Source organism: Acyrthosiphon pisum, chromosome X, assembly GCF_005508785.2.
Source record: "Acyrthosiphon pisum isolate AL4f chromosome X, pea_aphid_22Mar2018_4r6ur, whole genome shotgun sequence".
Taxonomy (NCBI): Eukaryota; Metazoa; Arthropoda; class Insecta; order Hemiptera; family Aphididae; genus Acyrthosiphon; species Acyrthosiphon pisum.
Window position 1 is genome coordinate 68,732,336 of NC_042493.1, and position 25,191 is coordinate 68,757,526.

The window sequence follows — 25,191 nt, forward strand, 5'->3', positions numbered from 1 at the left end:
GCTCTAACTAAAAGTTAATTTTTCACATATCAGCTTTTTGGCTCTCAACCACAGATTTATATCATTATATTGTAATATTATTATTATTATTAATTTTTTTTTGTATGTTTCTTAATATATTACAATGAGTAGGTACCTAAATTTTCTTTTAACTTTTAAGACTTTAAGTATTAAATGTTTTTTTTGCAAAACACTTTTTTGGTTTGTACAAAATACAAATATTACAACTTACAAAACACCCACCTACAACGGCTATACAGTAGCCAGTGTCAACTTTGTATTTTAATTAAAATTAAATTAAAAATTAAAAATATTTATTTCATCAAATCATAATATTTCACAATACTACAAATATAAAATATAACATATTATTTTACAAATTCTTACTATAAGATGGAATAAAATAGCTTAATCTAACCCAAAGAAATGTTTACAATATTATCTTATATTCCTATAGATTGTCTATAGGCTGATATTTATATATATTATATCTTTGAAATTATTTTTTTAACTTTTCATAATATCTTCTTTTTACATGAAATAATTAAAATTTAAACATGAATAAATAAATTATTTCAGACTATTTTTTTAATAAATCTTTAATAACTGAAATCGAAATTAACCAGTATTTTTCAAAACCGGTATTAACCGGTTCTAGAACCCTTATATTTTTTTAGAAAACCGAAACGAAACCGGAACCATTAAACAAATTAATTTAATAACCGGAACCGGAACTGGAACCGAAACACCCTATAAGTTCCAGTCCCTGAATTAAACAAAGCTATGTGTTATTAGTGTATTCGTTTATGAATAATATGTATTTCGTTGGCTAATGTGTGGTATCTCAGTAACTGATATAGAAAAAATCAGGGAATAATTTTAATTTTTTTATACATATTTACATATAGTATAAACGTTTTATTTAATGAATTATATGTTTATATGTAAACTCTGATAGGAATAAAAGTTGAAATTATTTATTAATGTCTAAACGATCAGCAGGTAGGTAATTATAATAATATGTACTTATATTTCATATTAATAAATAATAATTGAATAACAACGTATCATCCATAATTTATTTGAATAGTAGATAAACTATAAAAATAAATAATAACATTATTAAATAGTAGCAACATTATTAATTAAGATGAAATATAAATAATTTATTTAGATACCATTTTGTTTTTCAACTTAAAAGTTAAGACCATTTAAAAAAAAAACTAATTTTGCTTACTTATTACTTCAAATATAATATCTATTTATTTTTTTGAATATTAAAGAACTCCACTCATCAATATTCACCTTTAATATAAAATTAATTTATATAAACTTTCGACTCTTTCGGACTATTTTGTGCTTGTGGTTGACGAACGTCGAGTAATACTCGTGCACGTGCCTGCATCGTCGCCGTCGACATATAGGCCGCGGTAACGAAGGCCGTACGTTGGGTAGTCTTCGAGTGTTTTTCAATCAATTAAAATTAATGCCAAAAAAAAAAGGTTTAGTGCCCTCTACAATAATGTGTGTTTTAATAAAATTAAAAGTCAATCGGCCTTTTGAATTTTAATATGAAAAATGATTTCAAAACGTGATCGTAGTAATTGACGGACGGGGTAAAATGTGATTCGAATACACGAACACTGGAATTTTTTTTTACACAAACACTTGACAGTGTGTATAATCTCAGAATAATGACTATTATATATTATTATAATATATAGGTACTACCTGTACTATAATAATAAAACTTTAATACGTATTCGTCTATAGGTAACCCCACACTATTACTGCAGCGATCGAATAAACTGCGTGCACACGAATGGGATTAATGTGCAATTAATGCTCGGAATCAAATCGACTGCATTAAAATGAAGTGTCTGAGTGGGTGTAGAGGTGGGGGGCGAGCATTGGTTGGTTTTATTTGCATCGGGTCTGCCTACTCGGTGACGACAATGTAAAATGTTACTTTCTGCAGCAAACTGTCAGTTGACGTCCGACGGCTGAAAATATTATTGTATTATAGTTATTTACATATACGTCAATTTAGGGCCCTAATTTCCGAAAGAGCAAAACGAGAACTTCTTATATTATTATTATACAAACTGCATATGATTTTGTATCTATACAATTCAAAACAGTCACAAATTAAAATATGTAAAATGGAAACTAATATTATATTAAGCAATTCAAGCATAGACCTATAGGTAGTTATATACTTATATCAACGATATAATACTCAAAGCTGATTGAGTAAACACTTTTTAAAAATGAGAAAACAAAATATTAGGTAGTTGTAATATGATGAAATAAACTTTGTGTGCAAAATCAATATTTTCAGTAGATACCTGTTGAGTACCAGTAATAAGTATTCATTGGTAGTTTCTTAAATGTGTCATATTCAGCAGTAGATGCTGATTTTTACAGTTTTTAATATTAAAATTGCTATACATTGTAATTGTCAAAAAACTAATATTTAAATGAAATATGAATACATGATTAATTCCCACAAACACAGTAAATTAAATTTACAAAGTACAATACCTACGAATGTCATTTCGTTAGACGTCAGTCGTCACTGTAGTATTCATTGGAGTCTGCGATATAAAAGTGGAAATCTATTTATAGGTATGACAATAACAATATCAAATCGTTGACGTATTTTTGACGACATGTAACACACATTTCTAATAAATTATAATCAAAAATTAATAGTTAAATTAAATACATCTATGATTATTTAGACATTTAATAATAGAAATGCAGTCATATTTAATTAAAAAACTCCGGTTTTGTCTCGATACTTTATTTATTAAAATAAGAGTTTCAGTTCCGGTTCTACCTCTTAATATTTTAAAGGTTCCGGTTGCAGAACTGGTTCTTTTAGGTTCGGTTTAGTCACTGGTACCTAACTAGTTAGTAAATAAACAATACTCATTAGTGTGTGTAATCCGTTAATGCTTTTGTCACGCTAACCGCTTAAAATATTATCATCAACTAAAATATGAATTTCAGGAACAGCGATAGTAATCAAAATAAACAGTTATAGCTGTAGACTTTGATCTTAATCATACGTATAGAGTATATATTTATAATTGGTATATTGTGCAGGTACTTCTGTTTTGATGATAGCATAATATAAACTACTTAAAATTTAAAAAAATGATAAAATTAATAAAAACTTCGGTCCAAGACCAGATGATGGTGATAAGTGTTTATCCCACCTAAGAAAAAAATTTCAAAAAAAATCATAGATCGCAATTATACGATTCTGATCAAAGCTTCAGTGTAATATATGAGTATTTGTAATTTATCACCACTTATTGGTCTGAAATATGAAAAATACGTATTCCGCGATCCTCTTAAAACATAAATATTAAAATATTTTATGGAGGGTATGAAAATAATTTTATGTAATGTACCAGGAAGGCCAGAAGGGCTAATCTACCTCACCCTCCTAATAACGCCATGACTATATTATATATATTTTAGACTATAGAGTATAGCTGTACTGCAAAAATAAAATGAAAAAGCGGTTAAATCGGTAACGCTTTACTGTACGTTAGGTGTCTAGAGAAGTCAAATGGCAAAAAGTTCATCTAAATTATTTAAGTTTTCAATAGTTACAATGAATAACTGTTACGATTTATAAAATAATATATTGATACTTTTATAGAAGGATTTACATATTATTGAGCTATTATCTCCATAAATTCACGGAAGAACTTATTTATATAATAATGTTTGATAAGAAAAAAGCAATAAATTTGGTTCGGAAATGGTGAACATTACTTGAACGGTAACAATAAATATAGGTACATACTTGTATATAGTATCTTAATTTATGATTTATTATTTCTTTATTTAATAGTTTTAAATCTTTGCTTAATAGACCTTCCATGTATTTAACTGCATCATTTTTTAATAATAGGTTGTCGAATTCAAGCATTCTGTAGAAATAAATGTCAGCCTAAAATCAGCAAACAAATTATTCCTTTAATTTAATTTATAATCTATACATATAAAATCCAAATACCACTTAGTCACTGATCTATGTAACTTAAAAACTACGCAACATACGAACTTGAAATTTTGAATAGAGGTTCTTCTCATATTTTCACCATGCAATAAGAAAGGATTTGCTAAAATTCGAATTTTAAAGAGGTGCTCAAACAGGGATATTGAGGTTCACGGTGAAAATTGGAAATTTTATTTTTATTCATTATTGGTTATTCAGGCAGATCATGTAAAATCTTGCATCAAATCAAATTATTGAACATTGTGTTTAAGCCTCTTCCCCATCCCATAGATTATATCTAACCTTGTAAAGAAAAAACATTCATATTCTTGTACGGGGATCCCGATGACAGGCTGGCCTTCGGACCCCTCCCACCTATTGTAAAATATACAATTCATTCATATACCTAATGGAAATAAACACGTACATTTTATACTGAAATAAATTAAGAGTTATCCATTATTACGCAACGGTGCCACGTAGATACGTGCACCGTTTCAGGGTGGGGGTGTTCGACCTGGATAACAGGGCTCCGGATATTTTAGGGGTTTTGAAATTTTGATAGAAATACATATTTTATAGTCATTTTTTTATTTTAAGCTGTGGGTTAGCCATTAATACCTAGAAATCGTTTATGGGACACCCATATCGTTTTTAATGGGTTGTATTTTTTTTGGAAGTTTTGTATAGGGCCCGCAAAAACATTTAGTTCAGGGGCTCAAAATTTGATGTAGGGGGACGGGTTCATGGTCAAAACTATATATATTAAGTAGGTTGCTTAAAATATGTTTGATAGATTTCACAGTTATTTTTTATTGAAATCCCACATACCCTTGTTATATACTTATACGTCACTGAAGTTTTGAGTGTACCTCCTCAAAGGTCTATACTGAAACGGACGTGTTAAATTTTAATTCGATGATAAATTATTGCATACAATAAACAAATCTGAGCGGAAATTATGTGCAAGCCACGCCACTTCTAAGGATATTTTATAATTTATTTATATAACTATAAGTAATTTAATTTTCTATCATATAGTATTAGATTAAAACATTGTTGCAGAATAAATGAGATATATTATTGTTATGAATTTAGATTAGATTAATTGTTAGAATAATTACATATTAAATTTCATATTTTTGTAATACCTAGTATCTCCGATGACAATTATCGCTATCCTTATAGTATATACATATTTTAATAACTAAAAAACCACTTGTTCAAATTTCAATTTAGATACATTAACATTTTCTAAAAAGTAATTATATTAATTTTTTTACTTGAAAAAAAAATTATCAACACAGAACACTCCTATGTTAAATTTTATAAAAAATCTAAATAATATAAAATATGGACCAGGCATTGGACCAAATATTGAACCAATGAAATTATTTTTAAAACCAATAAATTAATTTTTCTGTAGAATTAGATGGCTTTTTTTCGTTTCCCTCTAAATAGGTGATTGCGCAATCATACCTAACCATGGTTACTGTAGTGTAAGATATCAGTAAATTCCTAAATACGGGCCTAAAAATTATAGTAGATCAGTAGCCATACACGTTAAGTAGGCACACGTCAGCGATCTCTGCGAGTAAACTGTCGATAAATATTGTTGTATTTTGCGTGCCTTGGTGAGGTGCTGGTGGGTGGCAGGGACGGAGACGAGTATTAAAACTTAGTAGTTACGGTATACCGAGATGTACAAATAGGTATATTATGGTGCGTATAACATAAAATAATATTATAATTTATAATATTATGTACATAGTATATATTGTGTGGTTGGTGTTTTTATATTATTATACAAGATGTTGATTATGGTGCCCAGGTGTAATAAAGCCACAATAACGGCTACGACGGCCGCAGTTAAACGCCTGCCGTTAAAAATATAAGCTTGTCTGTATACTTAACCACTGTATAAAAGAGTTTGCCGCTCCAGTGTTTTTAATTAAACACACAAGCGCGCTTATGGCGTACAATGGTCGCGAAAAACAGTGTCTTATACCTTCGGCTGCAACCAGCGGTTTAATGACCTCGGCGAAAATTGTTTATCACACAGGTTATACACCACGATTAAAAATGCCAACTGGCTACTGCATTATTTTTAAAAATATGCAGTCGCTTTCGATGATTTGAAGTAGAATTACTTCACACTATCGAGTCTTTGAATATTGATTTAAAAAATTAAAAAAACAAATTCGAATTACCGAATTATGAAGAATGGAAATATTAATGGCATAATATAATAAATTATAATATTGTGTATCGCATGTATATGTAATGTTATGTATGTATGGAAACAAATACATACATAAAATGCAATTTATAAAAAAAAACTAAAATGGATAATAATATGATTATACGCCTATAGAATCTTTATAAATTCGGAAAAACTAGTATAATTGATCGATATTCATAATCATAGAACCATTTTTCAAATTTTTACGAAAACAATAACTTTCCCCGACCACACCCAAAAACATCTGAAAAATACCGACGTTTGTCATTACACTATTGTTAATATTTTTTAAATATTAGATTAGCGTATTATAATTATTTTTTGTTCTTCAGTCTGAAAAAGTTTTTCTAATGAAGTCTGTAGGGCCCTAATTTGTTTCTCCGCGGATGCTTTTCATTGTAACTTATATTTTTTGTAATCGTTTTATATACGTATGTGTGGCGTTGTACTCAATGTTTGAGATGTATAATTTATACCTAGCTTTTCTTAAGATGAATTCTTTATCTTCAATAATGATGATCAATTACATTTAAGCTTATTTTGTTTTGAAAATATATAGCTTGGTTAGAAAATAAAATCTATTTATTTTGTTGTTAAATTGGCCAAATTCAAAATATCATATCAATGAGTTACCTGCAGATGGCTATCTCGTTCGTAAGAGAAAAATCCATTATTGCCACATTACCCGGACTGGAACCTTGATGATTTTTACGATTCCCAGAAAAACAAAAATTTAGGTTTTGGTTTCTTTTCAGTTCTTAAAAAATAAAAAAACTATTACCTGTTTTGATTTTATACTTTTGTAAAAAAAATTGTTAAGTAAAAGTATTGGTTCCGGTAAGGTTCCGAAGTCAAAATTAATTTAAATACGATTTCAGTGAGGTCTAAATAGTCGGTTCAGATTCCCAATATTTAAAGGGTTCCGGTTCCAAAACCTGTTCTTTTTGATAAGGTTCCATTCCCTGCACAGTTCCAAATACTGATGTACCATACATTTTATAACACAGGTATCTATGACGTGGTATAGGCATGAGTAACTGCGCAAGCGAACAAAAGATTCTATATTATATTATGTGTTGTCGCACTATACCGAAAGTTTAGTTTTTTATGATGGTTGAAGCGATGGAAAGGAGAAAAGCGATTTCCAACCAGTAAGTGGTAAGGTGAGAATCCTCGTTGTGCCGGATGGTAAAGTGGAAATCACCAAAAGTGCTGAGCGTATCCGCTGCACAACCAGACACTGCAATTTATACCACGGTCCTTACAAAACATAAACTTTTAGTTACATGTTACATATTATATTCGTATAATACCCTATATGCACGACGCTTAAAATAAATAAAACCAAATCGTTTCTTTCATGAAATATTGTTTTTGTAGAATAGTCTAGTTGTTGCATTACCTTTGCCGTGATCGATGAATGCGGACAGACTGTGAAAAAAATAGTATGTGTGTCTTGTGCGGGAAGGAAATTTCAGTATTGGGTGAAATGCGGCTTTCGTCTGGGCTCATGTCGCACACTTCGCCGGCGACTGAAATAGCTCACTTCCCGCCCTTGCCACACAATATATACTATTACGAATATTTGCATGTAAAATAGTATTATAGTTTAAACAATAGGTGTATAATATAATTTATACATAGGCATAGGTACTTTCACTGATCGATTAACGAAACAAAATTACGACAATATTGAATTAGTCTCGTGATGATGTATATATACAAATTGGTCCGATACTCCAATCAGACGCAGGCGATACGACGACGAATTACCTGTCTACCAGGATTAATCAACGAGTATTCTATCCCATATTGGCATATTTTTCCAATCGATGAGACAAAGTTTGTGTGCTACGTGAGTTTCCACCCAACCCCAATTTTAGTTTTTTATTTTTAAGTTTTCTGATCATTTCCAAATTCACAAATTACATGTACAATTGTTTACAATTTGCCCGAAAGCAAAAAATTAGATAGATTGCGGGGGGGGCTACTCTAAGCCCCCATGAAATTTATTTTCGACTTAACAAGCTAAGGGGGTGTTAATAAATTCGTGATTTGTGAATTTTACAATTGTTCGCAATAATTTTCAATATTTTTGCCTAAAGTTGGTGGGCCTATTTCGTGTACCCACGTTCCTATAACAGTCCTTATAACAAAAATATGAAATATATGTGATATATTGGATCTAGTATAATTAGACAATTCAAAAAAAATCATAAAATGTTAGTTAACTGATATTAATCACTCTAACTTTCAAATCGTCATAGCACCAAATGCCACCAATATCTTTCAAGCCTATAGGTTAAAGATGGTGAGATTTTAGGAGTCTTATAACCCATATTTTCGTTATTAAATTTGCCTTAAATCTTAATATTAAAGTAGTGTATGTTTATCATTCAAACGAAATATTATTTAATTTTTTATTTAATAATAAAACAAAGTACCTATTCTCAGTGTTTTTGTTCCACGACAGTTTAATCAAATCATAGATATTTCATGACTCGTGTATTTAATAATATTTTCGTAAACAAATTCTAAATGCACTATTTGAAACAAAATTTTTGAAATCCCAATATTATCCAAAATACAATTAATCTATTTTCATATCAATTAATAAATGTTTTTGTATGTTTTCAAAGAAAATATTATTATTATTGAGTAAGAGTGTCGGTCATATACAACCGAAGTGCATAATACAGTAAACACACGATATAACACACGTCTATGACAATTGACAAATAATAAAAAAAAAACCAGGAAAGTCTCTCTGCTGTATTTTATTAGCCAGTATAGGTGGTGTCGAGTGTTCCTCGCAGTTGAGTAGGTCACACTCTAATGAATGTGTTCAATTTTAAATCAATGATAAACCATATTGTATACTATAAACGGTTCCGAGCGGAGACGGTTTGAAAGCATAATAATATATTTCTAAGGATAAACTTTTTTATAATTAAAATATTTTGCATTGCTGTTGGTAATTTTTTTTAATTACTTACCCAATTTAAATTAATTAATGGGTATTTTTCCCAAAAATATTTCATATATATTATTATGATTATATGCGATTATTCCCATTAACTATATTTAAAATTTGACGACTGTAAAATAATATGATTTTTGAATCATTCGAGTGACTGTGATTCGGAAAATTATTATAATGAGTAAGAGCGCTATTTTTATATTTTCCGGGTCACCATTTAAATTTCATTGAGCCGGGGCCTATGAGTGCAGTGTCGATAACCCCACTGTGACCCACTCTCGGGACAGGCCTGAGTTATGATTACAATGTATGAATAAAATACTGCCTGAAAATCTTGAAAGGATGTGAGAATCGTTAACGTCATTAAGGGAATATCAAGGGATGAGGGGAGGGGGGAGGAGAGACTTCGTCTCCACGTGTCTGCGTTTGGAAAAACTCGCTCCCTCCAAATAAAAAAAATTTGTATTCGATTGTATTGGGACTATGAGAATTTCCTCATATACTCGTGTTTGGGAACTTAACAACCCGCGGTGCCTCTATCTCAATCTCAACACGTCGATGTACACCTGCACGCGTTTATATAATAATAATATCATCTAAATCGTACTATAATCGTCTACGGACGACCGACGGGCTGTCGGCGGCTTGTGGGTGTATGTGGGTGGGAGGGGGGGCAGTGTTGGGTGCATGCGGTATAGGCGGCGGGAGGGAGTTTCGGGGGGGTGGCGATGGGTGTCCGTGTGTGCGTGCGGCGTGTGTTCGCGGAAAACTCAGACGCCCGCGGTGGGCGTCATCGCCGACGGGGGGCGGTCGCAATCGTCTTTTGGCGCGCGCTGGCGTTTTCGGCGATTCGCCGACCGGCCGAGCCAGCACGTCGGCGACACGGTCACCACCGCCACCGCACATGACCGTCTCGGCGCGGCGACAGTCGGCGGCGGAAACGGCATCCGGCAACACCTGCATCATCACTCTCCGGGCCAGAAGCAGTCGTCTCGCCGCAGTGATCCGCCGCACCCGAGACACGAACGTATAATAATTATAAAATTGCCTGTGCAGGTAGAGTAATATTTTCTACTCGTCTATATCGTATGCCGTACTATTATAGTAAACTCCACTGAAAATCGTGTGCTACGTCGCCGCATAGTAATAATATATCGGCCATATCGTATATTATTGTTATCCTTAAACGCGCTGCTCGGGTGATACGTCAAGACAGAGGTAATGCTAATAATATACGCAGTTTGTTTTAAATATTATAATTTTACGCGCGTGAACGCGAAACGACGATACAATATTGTCGTTGTCCCGCCAATATGACGACGGGAGGGGAAAACATTTTACTCTCCGCCGCTGTCAAATAGGCTATCCCCGGTGGAAAATCTTTAGTTTTTGAAAAAATATAGCTAGATAAATTAAAAATCTCATATTATGGCACCTCGGATCTATTTCGGTCTCGCAATCGGGGGTGACGGGAAAATTGCGTCATCATCATCATCATCGGCATATTGTCGTTATTATTATTACTATAATATATAGGTACGCACACATATACATAATATTATATAAAGGTACATGTTCGTCTGCCTGCACGCCGTGAAAGTTATTTTGTGGCACGCATATTAAATATTTGCGTGTCGGTACATAACTCCCACCGCCGCGCGATTGTATACCAGCAGCTATGTGGCGCTCGTCGCACACAAACTGTATTATTAAAATAATATTGTCATATTAATAATATGATATGATATGCTTTGATATATTTTCGTTTATAACAGTGGCGTGTTATGTGTTCTAATAAAACGTGGTTACCTATATACATGGTAGTCAACGGTAAAAGCAATCGTATGATGGTACCTATTAGATGAATCTAACAAAAATAAGTATATGTATGTCTATATTATGTAGGTAGTATAGTATAATAATAGTAAGGAAACATAATTCCCGAGCATAGGTAGATATAAATAATTTGCGAAAAACAACGCGTCCAGCTATAATTTACTGTGGACGTGAAAGAACTCGCGATAACACTGAACAATTTTCACATATTTACAGATTACCTTCCCCATCGAACAATAGCTGATAATATACAAAAATTCACACCCTCGTATCACATTTGACATTTGAACGGTAACTTTTTCCACACACGTGCGTTCACTGTGGCGCATTAGTCGTTAGCCAATGGATTTACAATCAATTAATTTCGAATTTTCAATCCTGAAATTTGTCTAAATTCGATTAAATTTAAATGACGTGCATTTTCCGTTGTATTTATCTACAATAAATTCCTTCCACAGCGTTATCAAATGTGAGGAAGTCGTCATATAAATTAAAATTGACTTTTAGATTTTATTTCTTATAGTGATATTTTTTAAAAGAAAAAACGAAAATTACGATTACGTTAAAATATTATATTATTTGTATAAAATAACATAAAAAAATAATGATAACTGGTGGATATAGCGATAAAACGTATTGAATTACTCAACAGATAGTCACTTATTAATTTCTTCAAGTTAATGGTTTGCTATTTTTTTTTCTGTATATGCTTTTAGATTATAAAAATTCTCTTTCGGCTTGGCGGATTTTATAAAAAATTTTCGTTATTTGTGTGTAACAAGATAATTATATTTGAATACGAATGGTTTTTAGAGTCCAATCATCATTGAAAACATATTTTGAATAATATAATAAATTTAAGCGATATGATTATTTCATAATATAATACATTATGATATTTAGTCATTGTTAACTGTTATATGATTGATTGTTTTTCGGCAGTGTCATAATAAAATATATCATTTTTTATTAAAATTTTAAGTATTTTAATAAAATTCAATATTAAAAATGTTACAAGAATAACAGTTAGCAATTACTAAAAAAAAATTCCTAAAAAAAAATATATCCACTGACATTTTATTAGGTATCGTAAAAAAAATTTTTTAGTTTTTAATTTTAAATGTACCTGCCTATAAGATATGTATTTTCTCCCTAAGTCATTTTTGCTATAATATATGAACTTTATTTTACGCAATATACTAAAAACGAGGAACAAAAAACACAAATACGCCACACCTTAATTTTATTAAACCAAGTTTTTACTAGGTATAATAAATGTTATATTTTTTGTTTCTATGGATTCATATTTATCATACTATATTGATTATAGACTATTTATTTTAATTATTAAACCTACTGATGAGTTGTCACTTGTATTCCATATTATTCAATTTGCCCGTTTTTCGAATTTTGATTTTTGCACATTTCGTGGTAAAAACGCTTCAGAATGGTTCATTAGAAATGTAGAGCAAACATATTCTACGCTCCAATCTATACTGTACAAAAATTAATTAATTTGGTAAACATAAAGTGTGTACGTTATTCATGCGGGAGCATAGGGTCATACTTAACCTTTTAAAAAAAATTAGAACAAAATCGAGTGGAACGCTGTCAGTCGTATTAAATCGCCATAATCAAAATTAAATATTAATGTTTTTTAATTACAGAAGTACCCATTAAACAATAAAAAAATACATAAGAGTTTTATAAAATTATCTTTAATTTAATGTTATTATAGTCCCATCACCAATGATAGTAGCCGATATCCTCATATTGTTAAAACCGATTGTAATATTAGTCCATTTATATACATTTACATTGATCGGATTGATGTGAACAAAAATTATGAAATGTGAATTTTTTATAATATATATAAAAATATGTTTAAATTAGATAACTTATTTGATATAAACGAAGGTACAATACATTGAATTATCACATACAATAAGAAAAAACAATGATTTATCGTTTCAGCAAGGATTACTTAGAATATTATTTATGCCCCACAATTCTGGTAGCTTTTATATCGAATGGAATATAAGAATATTGACATTACATAACTTTGTTTTAAATATAAAATTATTTTGAGTAGTATAAATCAAAGTATAAAATTGTGATAATTTATTAAAAACGCCGTATAAACTGTGGATGATTCGTTTAAATAAGATAAATTAGCAAAATAATAAAGTTGGTTTAAGATTTGAGGTTCTCTTACAAAATTATTATGTAGGTACCATTATTGCCTATATGATACGCCGTGTAACATTTTGTTTTTTATTTATTTCATATTATTATAAAGTTATAGTAGAAAGGTATAGTATGCATACTGAATTGTTATGTATTTTAAATTAAAGATAAACATTGCATCAATTCTGACAGTAGGTAACTCTGTGTATTACAACGATTGTAAGATTTTTTATTATTATTATATTAGTGGTCTATATTTCTCTGGACATATTTTATTTCATAATCGAGAAAAAAATGCCAATGGCCATTTTAAGTCTGAACTGCAACAAAACAAACATAACGATTTCATGATAAACGGATGTGCCGTATATTTAACGTTTTAAAGTATAAAGCATGGCCACATGAAATTTTCAGAGTATAATTTTATTGCAGTAGACCCGTTGTAGCCATTCACTGAAACTAATATAAAATAATCTAAATATTACGACGTTTAAAGTTTATATACATTTTTTAAAGTTGTGATTACTGATTTGTAATTGGAAAATGTGTGCGTTTGGTTTACGTTTAAAGCACGCACAACTGTAGTGCGCCGTGTAAATTTTGAATTTATATATTTAAAAAATCGGTTGTCTAAAATAAACGGAAACTTGTGCATAAAATTACGTTTACGATGACGATATTATTTTATATATTACAGAACACTCCGAATGAAAGCCACACATTACCATTCATTATCAGTGCCTCAGTGCTATAATATTATTATATACCTACTCGAACATTTCCCAATACTGTGGCGCTGTCAGAGAAGGGAATGAAAACGACGTCCGAAATTACGGGCCGAACCCGGTCTGGTCCAGAGTATATCAAATTTCTCCTCTTCCAATGACGAAGACAACAAGTATATATATAAGCCGATTAAAGACGTCGTCGATGGCAAACAAGGTCTTCGTCGTCGGATCGTTTTCCGTCTTACCCTCAAAACGCGCTCGCGATAGTGGAACTGAAATACCCAGCTCTACCCCCAAAGAGACAGTGTACCTGCTACCCTTCCCACTGAGCACCACCACTCCTTCTCCTATATCTCTTCATCGATACACCCCCTCTACTCCTACCGGTCTCCCTCGTGGAGCATTTAACACAACACACACACACACACACACACACACACACACACACACACACACACACACACACACACACACACACACACACACACACATATATATAGGTATATAATATATATTTATGTATTATAAATCCCTCGATTCTCTAGTCGATGACGGAGCCCAGCGAGGAATCGAGAAGCGCATTTATTATTCATTCGTTTATCGTCGTCGTCTTGGTTCTTGTTGTTGTTTCCATCTAATCCCGTCTACTTAGCTGTGCAGCAGGGGGAGCGATGGTGGCGGGGAGTCGTAAGAATACGAATATTCCGGCTGATGATGCGATGACGTGCATTATATATATACACATATAATCTGATGGTAGTGACTGTGTGGAAGTAGGATGCACGTTGGTGGTGGGGAATTCTTCTTTAAGTAGGTAGTTCACAACGGAGTGTACAACAATAGCACGCGGATGGTATCGTATAATATTATATTCACGAAATTTATGTAATTCATGGTTTTCAAACTATGAACACGGCTTATAAATAATTTTAATGACATTTACAAGATTTTTGAAAATTTAAAAAAATGATATAATATAATTTAGTGTACATCATACTATAATTTATTATAACTTTGAACAATATAAAAACATAATTATTTACATTTCGTTTACACGATTACTTAATCATTATAACGAAGTATATTTGATATTAGGTTTCGTTATTTTATGTTTAATCTAAAACAATCATAACTTTATCTCCCGGATCGCGTTGTATACCATTTACCAGCATAGCTCACGGAGGCCTTATTGGCCAGACTTGTTATAACTTATAATATTATATTTATACTGATAACCATACATTTCGAAGACTGGTCTAGTGGTACGTGTAAATTAAATTAGAATCAAATATTATAAAAATATGCTAATGCTGTAGGGGTGCTGATAATATCACGTATTTTTGGAATTTGGTATTATTATTTTTAGATTTTGAGCAAAAAATGGATTTATTGATTTTACAATAATGTTTTATTTTTTTTTTTGTGATTTCGAATATACTTTTTATAGTAGATAAAATGTTTTAGTTTTCAACTTAAATATATTTTCTGATTAAGAAAGTGAATCTATTTGGTACTTTTGGGCAAAACAAAAAAAGTCCCATTGCTTAATACTGGCCGGGGAAACAAAAAAAACGTATTGTTTTACTGGAATTAAAATGAAAAAGTTGAGCATAATTCCACAGAAACGTTTGAAGTTTGAATTTTGGCGAAATTGGGTAATCCACGTAAAAAAACGATTTCTCATCAAGAGAGTTTCTTATTTCTTTATAATTCAATAACGAACGATTATATTATATACATGTAATTTCTACTAATTGTTTATATTATGACTTTTAATATTACTATAATTATTTTAAACTTATTACTGAACTTTTTAGAGTTATTTATAGACATTTTTGATTTTTTGTTTTTAGTATATTTTTATAAATTTTTATAAAGACGTTTTGCTAAGTCAAAACTAAGGTTCTTCATAAGTTAGTATTATTACTAATACAAAAACATGATTTTTTTCACGAGCATTTTAAGTTTAAATTTGGATGAGATTAGATATGTTAACAAAGAATAACAATTTTAATTATTTTGTTGTATTTTTAAAGGCTCTGTCAAACAGAAAGTGTTATTTTCACGTCACGTGATTTTTTCATTTGTTACAACGCGGCGTTATTCACGCGCGTGAAAGCACCACGCCGTCGAGCCATTTACTGCTTTAACGCGTGCTATAACGCGTTCTGTTTAACAGAGCATTAAAGCAGGTATTATTTATGGTTACTAGAAACTTTCATGTAAATTGTTATATTTTATATATTCAATGGAATTTTCAAAAGATTTAGATTAATTTTAAGCTAGGTATTGCTTATTTTTTATACCAAAAACCTTGCACCGTTTTACGGTATGGCAGTATATAGTCAAAAGTTAGTAAGTAGGTAACAATAAAAAATTCTGAGCAGTACCCACTTTCACAACTTTTTTTTTTTTTATTGCGTTTAGATGAATTATCGGAACTGAGTTATACAACGACCAGGGAGTGGAACCTTTTGAATTTATCGGTATCGGTCCCGGTACTGGTTCTCTAAAAATAAATAACTGTTCCCGTTCGGTTCGGTTCTGGTTTTTTGATATTACAGAATAAAGGTATCGGTTCCAAATAATTTCGGTATCTAAATTATTTGGAATAGATACCGAAAAGTATAATCATTTTAAATACCTATCCGGAATGTGGGTTTAATTAATAGTATGAGAAATATTAGAAAACTCATATGATCATACATAGGTTTTACACAGAACAGTAATACCATTAAATTAAGATAAATAAAATAATTTTATTTTTGAATCTAAATGATAACTTATTTAATTTAAAAATTACGTTTCGGTCCTGTAATTTATTTATTAAAAGAAGGTTTCGATTCCATTTCTGGTTTTTAATATTTTAAATGTTCCGGTTCCAGAACCAGTTCTTTTAAGTTTGGTTTCTGTCCTGATATGACATACAAGTAAATACTCTTAAAAACCAATTTCGTTTCAATTTCAGAACATTTATCATCCAAAAAATTTACTGGGTAGGTAGTGAAACTTGTGGTCACTCTTTTAACCCTGAATTGTAGTTGTCTAACAGACTGTGGAAAACAATCATAATATATGTTGTAACACTTGCAAATACATATAGGCATTGTACACACCCGACAAATATAACATTATCATAATACAAAACAAGTACGATGATCGCTTTCCTAATTTAGCACTCTATTGTAAGACTCGTGATATTGGGCATAATAATTATTTATTGTGGGTAGGTACAAGTCTGCTGAATTAAAAAAATCTGAGGGTGACACCGAATCACACGCGCGTTTGAATAAAATTGACAATTTTTTTTTTATCACGAGTTATGCATATATTTTAGTCATAGTATGTACGTATACCATATATGTGCAGTATGAATGTATGCATGCATGTATGAGTAAGTGTGTGTGTGTACAGATATCACGCGGTATTTGTTATGATATTATATAAAATTTATTTTCTCGTGGTGTTTCCGTTTCAAATAAAAATAAAAATCCAATCAAACGTGGAGGTGAATTTATTAAATTCCTGTGTCGGGCACGAATTAACGTTCGTATATTATACGCGCATACCTATGTAATAGGTATGTATATATTACAAACAATAGTAGAGTGGCTGGGACAACTGCAGTATAATATAGGCAGCAGCAGCCAAATAATAATAATAATATTATAGTAAATATTCGAGATTACACAGTTCGAATCGTCGTCACCGTCGTATACAACTCGATGTAACGGCATTTGTATTTACACGCTTAAAAACAAAACGATAAATGCTCTTTTTTTATCACAACCAATGGTGGGTGAGGTGACGAGAGATTTTTGAGGGTCGTTTGTGAAAAGGGTTGCAAATTTGTAATTTCACAGTGCACGCTTCGATAATAACAGTATTTAACCCATGAAACGATGCATGATAGTTGCAATCAAGTCCCTGATTTATCTGAAATAAGCGCTGTAATAAAGTAATAGTATACTACACACGTACCATATTGTAGGTTCGATTTCAGTCCCTTGTATAAACAGTGAAATTAATTTTTGATTTATAGCATATTTTATTCATGCAATGTATGTATTATTATGATGATATACAAAGCATTACGCCGACTTTTTCTTTAATAATGAATTTATTCAAATTCTGATTTTCGAAATTTTCTCTAGAAAGCAGGGATCGAAACCGTTTCAAATTTTAACGGTTACGGTTTTAGTTCTTGAGAACGGTTTTCTAAATTTTCTGGTTTTGGTATAGTTTTAAGATTGGTTTTTAAAATTTTTTGGTTTTGGTTTCGGTTTTAATAAAGGTTTTTAAAATATTTTATCGGTTTAAAGAACGGTTTTAGAAAATTTTCGGTTTTGGGTTTGGAACGGTTTTTAAAAATTTCCATTTTATTTTCCTGTTTAATTACTGTAGAATCTATTTGTATTATCTATCAACTATTATAAGGACCGAGTCTAAAGCCCTGAAATATGGCTACTTTGTATGATTAGTGTACAATATACGATATAACAAATTTACGTTGAGCAGAACTAATTTCGTGTTATTAACTTGAATATTTCATACCTAGTTTAGGTGCCTCGTGCCTACTTTTGCATTCGACATAAAATTATGTTATCATATTATTGGTTGAGATCATTATTCGATTAAATTAATATTTAATTGTATATTGCAATTACACCACACTATATTATTTGTATTTGCAATTTTGAATCATAAGTTTAATAATAATATATATATTAATATTTCGTAATACTCGGTAATTGCATCGGCATTTTTATCAATAAATCCGAACATAATAATTTCTTCGTATAAAAATACTAGAATTACAAATTATATAATTAGCTTTATGAAATTCAAAGAAACCGACATTGGTTTCAAATTTTAATCGGTTTTTCAAGAACGGTACAAGAACGAATTTTCAATTCTATGGTTTCGATTACGATTTTTAACCGGTGTTTTAAAGCTTTTGGTTCCGGTTCCAGTTCCGGTGTTCAGAAATGAGAAAAACCGGTTAAACCGGTTTCGATTCCTAATTAGAGCAATGCATTTTGTAATATTATAGTTAGATAGGCATACATTTTAAAACCGGTTCAATACCATAATTAATACAATATTTAATACTCGTATTATAATAATATTTTTGACGTCATACAAGTGATTATTCACAATATATAGTTATAGGAAGTATAGGAGAGTCAAAACAACAGTGACTTTTATAATATCCTATTTTGGCGTATAATAATATTAATTATACCTACCTACCTACTACACATCCGGTTTTTCTAAAACGAAATTCTATTGAATTAATTAAAAGTCGTATCGGCATCGTACTGTAATGTTAAATTTCACATTTATTGTTGTGCAGTATACTAGTGAAAAAAAAAATGTAATTAAAAAAAAATGCAGTTATAAAACGGGGTCTTTTTAATCGATTTCGCCGGTATTGTATACATTAGTTTCCGACTATCGGTCTCGTCGTGCACCAACCATGTCGCGTTGACGTGTGCAACTGTGTGCGGAAAATATCAAAGTAGCCGTGCAGTTAAAAAAAAAAAAATTCGTCGACGACAGGCCAACACTTCCTCCTCGGGAAATATATTCAATTGGCCGGAGCGTGCCTACAATGCTGTACAATACGCGACAATCATATATAATATTATTGTACCATATATACGACTATCCTACTTCATAATATAACACTATATGCTGCGACTCCTCCATAAATGCATTTCGCGTATAGACGACTGACGTACAAAAATGTAGACACCGCCACATTACACACATACACCAAGGCGTCTAACTATATTATTATATATAACAGTAGTAGTAGTAATAATAATAACAAAAAGGACATTTTCTGTTTTCGTTCGTCCTGGCTAGGGGACAGGCGGTGAAAGGAGCAGGAAACGAGACGATGAAGACTACCCACGACGTGATCCGTTTCGAATCGTATTCCGTTTGAGATTTCGACTGTACCTATATATGTGAGTTGAAGAAAAAAAACGACAGAAACTTGAGCATTCTTGATCTGTATAATATTATTGTGTAATATCATACTATACTAGTTGACGATATGTACCTACGACCAGTCCTGTAAAGAATACTTTTAAATAGTACTTGAGTAAATACTCAAATACTTTGAAAAAGTATTTGGAATACTTTTCAAAAATACTTTTGGTTTTTAAAGTGGGTTTCTAATTATCGTAATATAAACACATAGGTAGTAGGTTATTTAATAGTTATCTAATAGTTTAAAGGGAATATTGTTATTCAATAACTATTTTTAGAAATCTGGTTTTCAGAAACTTTCGGGCTTCGGCTAACACAGAAATACAGAATATTAAATAAAACTATTATTCTATTATTGAAAATTGTAGTTGACAATAATATTTTTCCAACCAATTATTTCGAATAAAAATAAAATGTTCAAAATAAAAAACCAAAGTATTCAATATCAAAAAGTATTTGATAAAAAAAAAAAAGTATTTGAAATACTATTCAAAATAGTTCATGCTGAAAGTATTTAAAAAGTTATTCAATACTTAAAAAAGTATTTGAATACTTTTACTCAAATACTTTTACTTAAATACTTTACAGGACTGCCTACGACTCGAGTTATAAAATTATTACTGTAAACAAAATTGTTTACTATAATATATTATTCTGTATTTAGTGCGTGTCATGTGTGCGTACCTACATCAATAGATAGTTTTTTTCATTGTTTTAAACAACACGATTAACTACAATAATAGACTGTAAGCGATTGACGAATGTATTCGTTTTCGTTTTGTTAAGATGGTAATTCACAATATAAAAATTACAATAAGACTTGAGTTGTTTTAAATTAAAAAACATATATAATTAGTATAGTTAAGATAAGTTGTGTTATAAATTATAATAAAAAGTAGGTACACAGTATTTGCAAATACCACTAATTTTAGTTACTGGTTACTGGTTAGTATACAATTGAATTAAAAACTATTGGTTCAGTCAATTGATACTTAAATATCATAATATTATGGTGGTCACTAGTCATAGTATGGTAATTATAATAGAATATGTTTTTGGATTACGAAAATTAAAAGTAATGGAAAGTAGTTATTATAAAACTATTTGAAAAAAAAATAACTGTTCATCACAAGCTTTTAATTTTGTTGAGTTGTCCATTATATTGATATATGTGATATATGTGGACCACTAGCGTGTATCGCATTGAAAAAACAATTTACCGATGGAGCTATTTTATATTAATCAGGTATAAAAAGTTAAAAAAATATAAATTCCACTTTTGGCATAAAAGTTCAATTGTCCTTTTAAAAATATTAAGACACAGCCTTTTTACGGCTATCACACTTGTTACCTAATTAAGTTACATATTTTGGTGATTAATTGTGATAAATAGTAGTTTAGTATAAATAGTTTTTTTATTGCTATCATCATAAGTTTAAACTCGGTGAAAATTAGATACCTATTTAAACAAATAGTAATGATCTTAGTTATTTTGTAGTCATTTTAAAAATATTAATATAATATATAAACTGGCTGACAGGCCTCTGCTCAGAATCGTTTTTCGTATATAATTATATTATATCATTGAATTCAAATTTAACATGATTAATTAAAATGACCCACATGTAACCTAATGTACAACATTATATAGTGTTATCCGCCTTTTTTACTTAAATTATTGTAGGATTTTGCACATAATGATTATGTTTAGTAAATGTCGTCACTTTGCCATATTATAGGTACTACTTGACACGACTTTAGCCTTCAATACTTTTTAGATTCCAATATAATATTTTCATGTTCTCGTTCTTTGATGAATAAAAAACCTTCAGAAGTATATTTTTATTTTTTCACTTAACACGTAGTTACACTATACTTTATAGCCATGTAGTTGGTAATTAATTATTGTTGTTCGAGATTATATAAAAAAAAAAAAAATGGAAATAATAATTGCACCTACATTATGGCCTGCAAACCACTAAGTAAATTTTTCACTAAAACATAATGTGCTGCAGTCTTTACTATCATAATAAATTTCATGAGGTGAATTATTTACTAATAACTCGGCATATATCGATATCCCCAAGTAAACTTTAAATCTACTGCAGGCAGTCTAGATGTGAGTTTCAATATTATCATATTAAATAATTAATAGTTACGTGCCCTAAAATATAATTAAATGCACTTAATACTAATAAAAAATTGATTATATTATATACTATGATGATGTTACTGATAAATGTAAATACTGTTTACCTAGGTGTCGTAACTGTGTTTAAGTGTATTAATTTGACATTAGAGTTTTATTTTGAATTTTATTTAATTTAATATGATGATTAATTAAAAATATATGTAACTACTATTCCAGAGTACGTAAAAATGGTACCAATTTAAAATGTAAAATATTACAAAAAATATCTACGAGTTTTTTAGTTTTTAATGGAATTATTATTAGCTACCTACCTAGGTAAAAAAAAACAGTTTGAACACTGTACAATTTCATAAATTGCTGGATATTTTTGAAACTATGAAATATTCTCATTCGTTCAAAATTCAACTAATTTTAATAAACTAATTTTTCTATACTATATCAATAAGCAACATGAGTGATTTCGAAATTTCAAAAAAAATTTTTAATTGAAAGATATTAGTGTTTTTTTTTTACATTTAATTTTTTTTTGTAAATCGTGGTAGAAGAGTGACTTATAAATGATATAATACAATTAAAAAAGCTACACTGAAATATTCGCACTGTATTTCAAATCATAGCTATAATATAGCTAACTATACTATAGCTTATCATAGCTATTATAATACTGGCCTTCCAATTACCAAAACTAAAGTTTTATGAACGTTTTGTAGACCTAAGTCTTATACGTACCTACGCGCTCATACCTATTACCAGTATACTAGTTTAACAGCTAATATAAATATATAAATATGTTATTACTTATTATATATATTGTGTTTCTGCCCCTATCGCGAGCCTAGCTCATGCATCGTACGATATCGTAATAAATATTATGCAGAAACAAATAAATTTTATAATTCGGCGTTGTGTGGGTGGCACACAGCCTTCGCCGAAGCACCGATTTTCATCTCCGCCAAAGTGGACGACTACCACACGCGGTATGCTCGCTAAAATCTCACGGCGGCGGCGGCGGGGGGGGGGGGGTATCGCGAAATAATATTTAATTACGACCGAAAACTTGTGAGTGAGTGTGTCTGTACAATGTTTTAAATATCACTTATATAGGTATATGCGTACTATATATAACTTCTCATCACCGTTTTACACCACCGCACCACCACTCACTCGTCCCCGGGGTCGACTGATATAATATTATATATATTATTGTACATGTCGTACATAATACAAACAAGGAAACGGACGTCGGGCGGGAAGCAATTTAGGCGTATCATCGTCACGGTCCCGAGGCGGGTCGGCGGGCACAACAAACGTTTTTACAGCATCTGCAATCGGGTCGGGAAAACTTTTCCATCAGTCGTCTTCTCTCGTCACGGAAAAAAACCGCCCGTCCGCCCGAAACGTCTAAAATATTCCACCGGCTACGGATATAACTTCTGCTGCTGCGAAAGACTTATGTTTATTTTTTTTTATCGTCATCTCGACTAATATAATAAGTACCTACTCAGTGGCTGTTCCAGTTATTCTGTATATGTTTAATATAGTACGCTAAGAAGGTACGCAACTACCATGACGTTTTCTGCGGCGGCAGACGATTTTCCGCAGTATGTTTCGATGTTTGTAAAAGTCGTAGTCTTTGTGTAATCGCTGAAACCCAATATTATAATTTCCGAGGGGACTAATATTTTTAAAGATTTTATTTATTTTATTTTTTGTTGTGTGGGGGAGTTAGTATATTATATTCGACGTTTTCAACTCTCTTTTCAAAAGTGATATCTCCATGAAAAAAGTATGTTGTGTTAGAAATGTTCGTATTGGTTCTTCGACAATAACTTAGCTGGGAATATACTCTTTCTAGAATATCTGATGGTGTCATGGTATTATATTTAATAATATTTGTTATAAATTATAGGTTAAATATAATATAGTATATTACGTTTTATGATGTAATATTGTAATGATTTAAATATTATTCATATAATATAACGGTCCCACATATTTTACTCGAAGCTCAAGTATCAATTATAATTTTGAAGTAGGTAATTTGTATTAAACAATTTTCTTTAATTTTTATCGTAAGTACATTATTTTACTTACCATTTATTGTTTTAACTTCCATTTTATGGACATTGCAGTCTAATAATTATTTATTATTTTTTGTTTTTATTGTACTTTCAAAATTGTACCGTGGGCCGTGGCACACTCCGTCGACTATGGCTATTTTTATGACATTTATTCATTCTGGGGCTATGCTTAAGCTACAAAATAAATAGTACGAATGATAACCCACAAGGATGAGGTATGGACAAATGCAAAAAACCAGTCAAATAAAACAACTCATCATTGCGGTTCAGTGTTCAAGATCGATATCGTAATATTGATAATATTTATTTTTATACTAAGGCGTGAATTTCTAATTTAATTTAAAAAAAACTAAAACCTAATCTTATTCTTAAAAATTTGATTTTAAGTTGAGTTATATTTTGATTTTATTTAATAATTTAATGTAAGTGCATTATAATTTATTATAAAAATATAATAACATATAGTTATTTTTTTAATAATTATTTATTCGTTGAAGTATATAAACATACTTTTGTGAAAAACAAATAGATAATTACCAATATAAGTTTTTATTACCTAAATAAAAATTCTTCTATTTTTTTTTTTTTTTTTTGGGGGGGGGGGTATGTTAATGCTCATTATAGATGAAAGTGGCCTATTTTCAACATGGCACATTCCATATTAAATTCGTGCGCACGCATCATTGTAGACTTATTAAGTTTTTAATGTTTTCATGTAGGTACCTTCAAAATTGACTTTTGAAGTCAAAGTCACTTAGCAAAAATGGTGAATTCCATATGAATTTTCAAAAATGAGAATAGTCACTATTCGATAACATTTTTTTCCCAGTCCAAATATATCCACAGAAAAAGGTTGAATACAATTTGAGATCATTCAGCCGAAATAGTTTGTGTTGTCTTATAAAGTTATAAACAACACTGAACCACATGGTTTAATAATACGATGTTGGATTTTGATGCAGTATAG

At 30.5% G+C, this 25,191-nt stretch overlaps 1 protein-coding gene across 1 annotated transcript in view; it reads left to right on the plus strand.

Annotated features, from left to right (window-relative positions):
* Positions 1–10,147: 10,147 nt before the first annotated feature.
* Positions 10,148–25,191, plus strand: part of LOC100166940 — a 182,089-nt gene continuing 167,045 nt past the window's right edge. Inside the window, exon 1 of the mRNA XM_029488725.1 lies at positions 10,148–10,458. The gene's annotated coding sequence lies outside the window, so the exon portion shown is untranslated. The remainder of the gene's footprint in view (positions 10,459–25,191) is intronic.